At 50.2% G+C, this 7,849-nt stretch overlaps 1 long non-coding RNA gene across 1 annotated transcript; it reads left to right on the plus strand.

Annotated features, from left to right (window-relative positions):
* The first annotated feature begins 300 nt into the window (after positions 1-300).
* LOC138924877 (uncharacterized) lies at positions 301-4,596 on the plus strand. The gene is made up of 3 exons (XR_011440228.1): positions 301-612; positions 1,496-1,763; positions 2,788-4,596. It is a non-coding gene; the product is annotated as an uncharacterized lncRNA (long non-coding RNA).
* The last annotated feature ends 3,253 nt before the right edge of the window (positions 4,597-7,849 follow it).

Consider the following 7,849-nt stretch of genomic DNA (forward strand, 5'->3'; position numbering starts at 1 on the left):
ACCCCCTGGAAAGAGAGGGGGAGAGAGAGACACCAAGCACAATGATACTAAAAAGTAAATGTGAAGATTCAAAACCAAGAATCTGTTAGAGTTCAGAGGGGCCCAAGGTGGCAAGTGTGTGCCATCTCTGTCCGGGATGAGGGCCAGGGAGTGGGGGCAGCAGGATTTCCTGGGAGGGGAGGGGGTGCCCGCAGACAGATCTAGGATTAAGAAGTCTGCTGCGTTTCAGGAGCTCCCCCGTCAGAGTGTAAGATGGGCCGTTGTTTGCTGGGGCCTGAAAGGTTTATTTAACGGTTCCAGATAGAGTGTCGCCAAACAGATGTAGTCTTGTTCCTCGAAAGAAAAGCTGCCGCCGGGAGGAGGGGGCAGGCCCATCTCATGGACGCAGTGGCCCGGCTCAGATTTTCACAGATGCTGCATCCCTCTTGAAGCCTTCTCAGGGAAGCCAGTTCTGTCCCTCCTGATCCTGGCACCCGCTCGGCCTCCTTGTGCCACTTGATCTGCCCTCCTTCTCCAAGAAGTCTTGGGGGCACCCTGTCCAGCTCTGAGTCTCGTCCTAGATGACCAGGAGGGTCTGCGGGGCCTGGCCAAATGCTGGATTGAGAAGCTGGGGTGAGGCTGGGGACCGGGACATCTCACCGTGGGATTCTGGGAGGGAGTGGGAGCCCCTGGAGTGGCGACCCAGAGGGAAGCTGTGGGCACTGGAACCTTGGTAAAGAACCTGCCATTTATGGAGCTGGCCTTTGCAATAGGCATCCTATTGCTGCCTTGAGGACACATGTAGGGATGCTACAATGGGCGGGCAGTTGGACGAAGGTTGGGAAGTAATCCTCCAGGGTCTGTATTATCTCGGAGGCCTGACAGTCTTTGAAAGCCTGCTCTCTGTAATTAAGGAGGCCCCAGTGCAGGGGTCAGCATGCTGCGGACCTCGGGCCTATTCTGGCCTCCATCTGTTCCGGTAAATAAAATGTTATTGGAACCTAGCCATGCTCGTTTGTTTAAATATCATCCTTGGCTGCTCTGGGGCTGTAATAACAGAGTTGAATGGTTGTGACAGAGACCATATGAAGCCTGCAATGCTTAAAATATTTACCCGAGGGGTCTTTGACTGAAATTTTTGCCGACCCCTGATCCAGAGAATTCAGGCTGAGGGATGCTTTTCCCAAGGGAGGGAAACAATGGTGATTTGTTTAACCGGCTGCACCTCTGCTCAGGCTTGGAGCTCTGCAGAGTTCCTCCTCAAACTGAGAGCCCCAGAGCCCAGAGGGAGTGGGAGACCCAGGGCAGGAAAAGCGTTGATTCATTTTTTCCCAGCAGCCTGCCTCTGAAGAGCAGTAGGGCCCCTTGCTCCCCAGGGAATGACCTGCACTTTGAGAAGCAGAGGGTAACAGAGTGAGGCCTGGCTTCCATATAGATGTCCTGTCAGTGAGAATGGGGGAGGCTGTGCCCATGATGCTTTCCAGATGTGGCCTGAACTCTATCTCCTGTCCCACAGGCTGTTTGTCCACTTCCTTGAAGGTGGGCTGGCCTGGTGACTGGTGGACCAGGAGGATGAGGGGGAAGTGATGATGTGGAACTTCTGGATGCCAAGGAGCCTTGCGACTTCCACCTGGGCCCTCAGGCCACTCATTCTTGGGACACTCCCTCTTGAAACCCAGCCATCAGGCTCTGAGAAGCCCAAGCCATGTGGAGAAGCCATAGGTAGGCGCCATTGTTGACCACCCATCTCAGCTGCCAGCCAGCTGGCCTCCACTGCTGGCCAGGTGAGTGAGCAACACTCTTGGATGGCTAGGCCTTCAGATGACCTAGGTCCTGGATACCGGCCACCATAACCACACAAAAGAGCCTGTACAAACATTACCCAGCAGAGCCCCGTCAAGCCACAGAACTATGAGAGATGATCCACATGGTTGTTTTAAGAGTTATGCTTTGGGATGGTGTGTCACACAGTGAGACATAACCAGAACAAGGGCTGAGGCAGTGTGGGCTGTAAGGGGCATAGGGGATGACTCTGGCCACACACCTTGAAGTTAGCACCAGGTCTTGAGGTAGAGTCCTGGTTTCTTGGCTCCCTTGGAGTAGGGGAAAGGTAAGGGTTTGAATCTGGCTCTATTATATACTACCTGGATGGCCATGGACAGGTCACGTAACCTCTCTGGGCCTCATTTGACACTTATGAGACTCAAATGAAATAACATCCATGAAAGTGTTTGCAAGACTGACTGCTCTTAGCTTTATCCCCTCTTCCTCTTGTCACTGCACTTCACTGCCTGTTGCTATGGCCATGCAGATCAGCCGGACGCCCTCCTTATGGTAGGGAGAAGGTTCCAGATCCCATGGCCAGTTCCAGGCCTTGTTCCAGGCCTCTGAGGGCCACTGTGTTCTGAGGTCTCCTTCTAGTTCTTTCTTGCCACTCTTGAGTGTGCTTCTGGGAGGCTCTGGGCATCCAGTTATCCCTTCCTGCCGCAGTACAGCCTGGAACCACGCCCACTGCTTCCTACCAAGCTGTGAATTCCACCCCCTGCAAACCTCTTCCCAGCTTTCTTAGGGGAAGGGAGGTGCTGCTTTCCTGACTTCACACTGAGGAACTCTCAGCCTTGTGCTCCCCTCCTGCAAATGCCAAAGGCTGTGGGCCCCTCCTGAGGGCAGTAAGGTCATAATCACAGCACAGCTACCTATCCTGGAGGGCTGCACGCGGGCAGGGTGCTGGGGACTGCAGCGTGACTGTTCCATTTACTCTTTGCAGCAACCCTCTGAAATAGGTCCTGTTATCATCCCCTATTACAGATGAGGCAACTGAGGCTCAGAGAGGTGAAGTCACTTGCCCCAAAGGACACAGCCGGTGAGTGAGGGGTTGCACGTGAATCCAGATGGCCCGGCCGCAAAGCCCTTTCTCTCAACTCCTCCACCAGCCTCCAGTGGTCACATCCTCATTCTGAATCTTTTCTGTTGTGTCCTCTCCACTTGGTGACTTTAGAGTTGACCAACTGAATTCAGGAACTCCTAGAGGGCAGGGCACCCCAAAGCCTGAGCCAGCATGTGGGAAGAGGCATTTGGTTGAGAAGTTCTGAAGACAAAGATGATGATGGGGATCAGGTCAAGTTGTAGGCCTGGCACCCACTCAGGAAGTCCCACAAAGCAGGCAGCCTGGCCCTTAGTTACCCCAGAGCATACTTTTCACTTTTCATCTTTTCCACAGTGGAGCTCCTCAGATTTTCACTGTGGAGTTTCCAACTGAGGAGTCAGCTCAGAAAAGGCAGAGCTCCTCATGCCTGTTTGTTGTTTCAAGACTCACAAAGGAGGGGGAGGCCCTGGTCTGTAGCAATTCCTAGGGGTATGGATAGAGGGTAGAGGACACTTCCTCTGCTGGAGCAATAATCTTATCTTTTTTGCCTCTTTCCTTCCTCCTGAAGCAACATCTAAAACTAAAATAAAAGCCTCCATAATAAAAAAGTCTGCAACCCATGCATGCAAGATGATTTTAGGTGTTACTCAAGATGTTTAATCATGATACATGGGCAAGACATTAAATAACATTATATGACATGATTCTCTTTAAAAATTCCTCCTATCCTTGAAAAAGTGCTCAAATTTGCTAGTCATCGGGGAACTGCAAAATAAAACCACAGTGAGAGACAACTATATGTCCACCAGAAAAGATGGAAAATGCCAAGTATTGGCAAGGATGGAGAGCTAGTGGCACTCTCAGATACTGCTGATAGGATTGCAGACCCATACATTTACATGGCAAGACTTTCTGGCTCTCTCTATTAAAGCTGACCACATGTACAGCCCCTGGCCCAGAAATCCCAGGTCTAGGTATAGACCCAACAGAGATGTGTGCTCATGATCCACAAACAATGTGTTCTAGGAGGTTCTCAGCAGCTGTGTTCACAGAAGTCAAAAACTGGAAACTCTTGGGACCGGCCCCGTGGCCGAGTGGTTAAGTTTGCGCGCTCTGTTGCGGTAGCCCAGGGTTTTGCCGGTTCGGATCCTGGGCATGGACATGGCACTGCTTATCAAGCCATGCTGAGTTGGCATCCCACATGCCACACTAGAAGGACCCACAACTAAGAATATACAACTATGTACCGGGGGGCTTTGGGGAGAAAAAGGAAAAAAGTAAAATCTTTAAAAAAAACAGAACAAAACTGGAAACTCTCCAGATGCCCATCAACAGCAGGATGGACAGATAACTTGTGGTGCAGTCAAACTACGGAACATGACCCAACAAGGAGAAAGAACCAGTAAACTATATGCAAGAATATGGAAGAATTTCACAGACAGAATGTTGAGCAAAAGAAGCCAGAGACAAAAAGGCTGCATGTTGTATGTTTTCATTTAGGGGAAATGCAAAAACAGGCAAAAGTCATCCCTGGTAGTAGATGTCAGGATCATGGCTACCCTTGGGGGGCGGAGGTGGTGATGACTGGCAGGGAGCCTGAAGGGGGCTTCTGACCTTAGTGTTCTTCTTCTTCACCCAGGGACTGGTTATATCGGGTAGTCGATTTGTGAACGTTTATCATATGTGATATGTGTTTTATCACTTATGATATCATAAATGGTAATGATAAAATATATCATAATTTTATCATTTATGACATGTGTACTTTCTTGTATGTATATTACATTTCAGTAAAATGTTGTAAAAAAACATTCCTCTCCTTCTGATAACTTAATGGAGAAAAATCTCAGCTTGGGTCTGGCTTGCCTTTAATCCTTCTCCTTGGACCCGCTCATCTTTTGTTAACCAGGGGAGAGTGTCCCAGGCTCAGAGGCTTCCATAAGCAACAGTATCCAGCTCAAATTGAGTAACGCTGTTTTCTCTCCATTGTGTTTATTTTTATGGTTGCTATCTATATATGGCCATCAATACTGGTTTTCCATTTATGGTATTGATACAAAGTTTCTTTTAAAAATAGCTTTAAGTAAAAAAGAAAAAAGTGAATTGACACATTAAAAAATATTATGTAAATAATAGTACAGGTGGTACTTAGTTACGTCCACCTTGCGAGGGTGGAGTTTGTGCAACACCTTTCAAGTGAAAAGAGGCAGGGATTAGGGGGAGGGGAGGAAACCAGTTTCAGCCTGTCCCCATCTCTCAGCGAGTTCTCATCGCCCGGCACAGACAGGCTTTCAGGCATAAGGATGTATCCTTAAGGGAGGACTCTTGAGAAATTTAAAGTAAGGAATGCTGCGAGAACACGGGACAAAGCCCGGGCCCCGGGGCAGAGCACCAGGTTTCACTCAACAAGTGTAGGAGTCTCCGTGTGCCTGCACGTTCTGGGCCCCGGCCTGCAGGAATGAGCCAAATGGCGGAGCCCCAGGCCAGCCGGCAACCGGCCTGGGCTGTGGTCAAGCCGCTCCACTTCTCTAGGCTTCAGCCGATGGAGGATGTTCTGTGATGGAAGCCTCAGCAGCAGCAGCCATCCTTTCTAGAGTAGAACTCTGAGCCTCGTGGGGAAGGACTTAAAAACCTGGGTTTGCTGTGGGTGGGTGGGTAGGTGTGTGTATGTGGGGAGTAGGGAGGTAAAACTGACTATTAACCAGAGAACTAGGAGAAAAGATTGGGGGGGGGGGGGGTTGGTGGTCTTCAGACTCATTAGAAAGAGAAACCTCATTGAGTCCTTTGCATTCAAGTTTAGCCTACTTCGCCTGCTCAGCTCCAGGTTCTCGGCTAAGAGATCAAGAACCTTAAAAGGAGTTGGAAGGAGAATGAATCTAAAAAGATAAGTAAGTAGCTGAATGAATGAATGAATGCCTCTCCTATCTTCTCAACAGACTCATCACTGCCTTTCAACTCCAGCTGCTGGGCATTGCAAGGGAGACAGAGAATAGGGACTCTGCCAAGAGTATTTTTAGAGACAGTACTTTTCATTCGTTCACTCATTCATTCATTCGACACATTTACTGAGGGCCTGCTGGGTGTGACGCACTATATTTTAGACCTGTGCCCTGTCCAATATGGAGGCTTCCAGCCACATGCGGCTACTGAGCCTTTGAATTTTGGCTAGCTCAGATTGAAACGTGCTGCAAGCATAAAAATGCACATGAAAGCTTGAGGACTTAGTACGAAAAAAGGAATTTTAAATCTCTCATTAATAATTTTTAATATTGACTACACACCGAAATGATAATTGGAATATATTCGATTAAATAAAGTTCATTATTAAAGGGGGTTCCACCTATTTCTTTTTGCTATATTTTAATGTGGCTACTAGAAAACCGAAAATTGCACACATGTGCAAGTTTGTGGTTTGCGTTAGATTTCCACTGGACAGTGTTGCGCTAGACGCCGTCCCTACTCTGAAGGTGCTCAGACTGCATTGGGAGGGTCCTAGAGAGCCAATGTCGCCAGGCGGGCACCAGCCACCAGAGTGCAGCGAGGAGTGACCAGCAGCCTCCCAGGCCTGTCTCTTCTTACCTCTGTCAGATCTGCAGCAGACACAGCTGGAGTGATTTCCGGAGGGTCAGCTCTATGTCACGCCTCTGCTCAAACATGGATGCTGCACCCCCTGCCCGCTAAGTGAAGCCAAACCTTCTTACAAGCCAGCTGGGTTTCCTGCCAGCCCCACCTCCCCAAGCATTCCGCTGGCCACAGCGGACTTCCCTTCCCCAACCTCACTTTCCCATTTCTGTGTCCTTGCTTTGCTGCTCCATCTGCTTGGGGTGTCTTTGTTAGTCCTGCATGTCCGTGGTAGAATTCCAAGGTTCAATTTCAATTCTGATTCATCATGAAACCCCCATCACCTCTACATCTAAATATTCCTCCTCCTCACAGCTTCTGCCAACCAGTTATCTGTTCACCTTACCAAACTCCCCCCGGGGAACACTGCTGGTTCCCCATGGTCAGGAACTTGCCTTCCTGGGATATCCAGCTCACCTCCAGGGCCAGGTGGCCACTGTTGAGTTGAATCCAATGGCTCTGAGTGCCAGAGTTAGAAAGAGCTGCCCTGGAAGGCCCTAGTTGGGGAAGGGTGGCATGGAGGTATCAAGAATCAAATCTGGGCTACAGGCAGCTTAACCGCCCATCCTCCGGCAAGAGAATCTCCCTGACAAGGGCCATTGTTAGGGTCACAGCTCATGGACATGGGTGATAATTAAGGCAGGGTCCAGCCTGCAATGCTGGGGGTTGGGGTCAGCTTGGATAGATGACTCAGTAAATCAAACAGAACCACGAAGGGATGCCATCTTTGTCCATCTGAGAGCTATAATCTACCTTATTCCAGGACATTCTCTCACACCTGGACGGTGATCTGATCTCTCCAAGACCCCTGAAGCAGGGTGTTCTGGGACCCCTTCTGCAGCATCTGTGGAGAGGGACCCAGATCTCTAAGGGATGGCTTTTGGGGGGAGGGGACAGAGCAGGCGGAGAGGAGGGGAGCACGTTTCTTAGTATCCAGAAATTGCGTTTCTGGTACTAACACGTTCCCAGATGCTCTGGGGGTTGGAAGACTGCAGCGGTCACTAAGAGGGGCTCTTTGGGGCTAGGCTGGAACAGGGGATGTGAACCTCCTCCGGACTCACTGACGGCAAAGTCATTGCCCCCAGTAACAAGTCAGCGGTGGGTGAAAACCCCAGGATGGAGGGAGCTGGTGGGAGCGGACTGAAATCTACTTGAAGGTCACGACGATGCTTTCTGTCCTTTGCATTCCCCCAGCGCTTAGCCCGGTGCCGGCCACGTGGGAAGCGCGCAAACCAAGTCCTTCCGAAAGGAACTGAAACTGGGAGACAAAAGCACCCCCTCTCCTCCACTCCGGCGCCCGTCCTACCTAAGCCCCCAAGTTATTCTTATTCTCCGGGAGTCAGGGAGCCCGGGGTAGGTGGGTGGGGCGGGACAGAGGCCAGC

This window comes from Equus caballus, chromosome 6 (assembly GCF_041296265.1).
Source record: "Equus caballus isolate H_3958 breed thoroughbred chromosome 6, TB-T2T, whole genome shotgun sequence".
Lineage (NCBI taxonomy): Eukaryota > Metazoa > Chordata > Mammalia > Perissodactyla > Equidae > Equus > Equus caballus.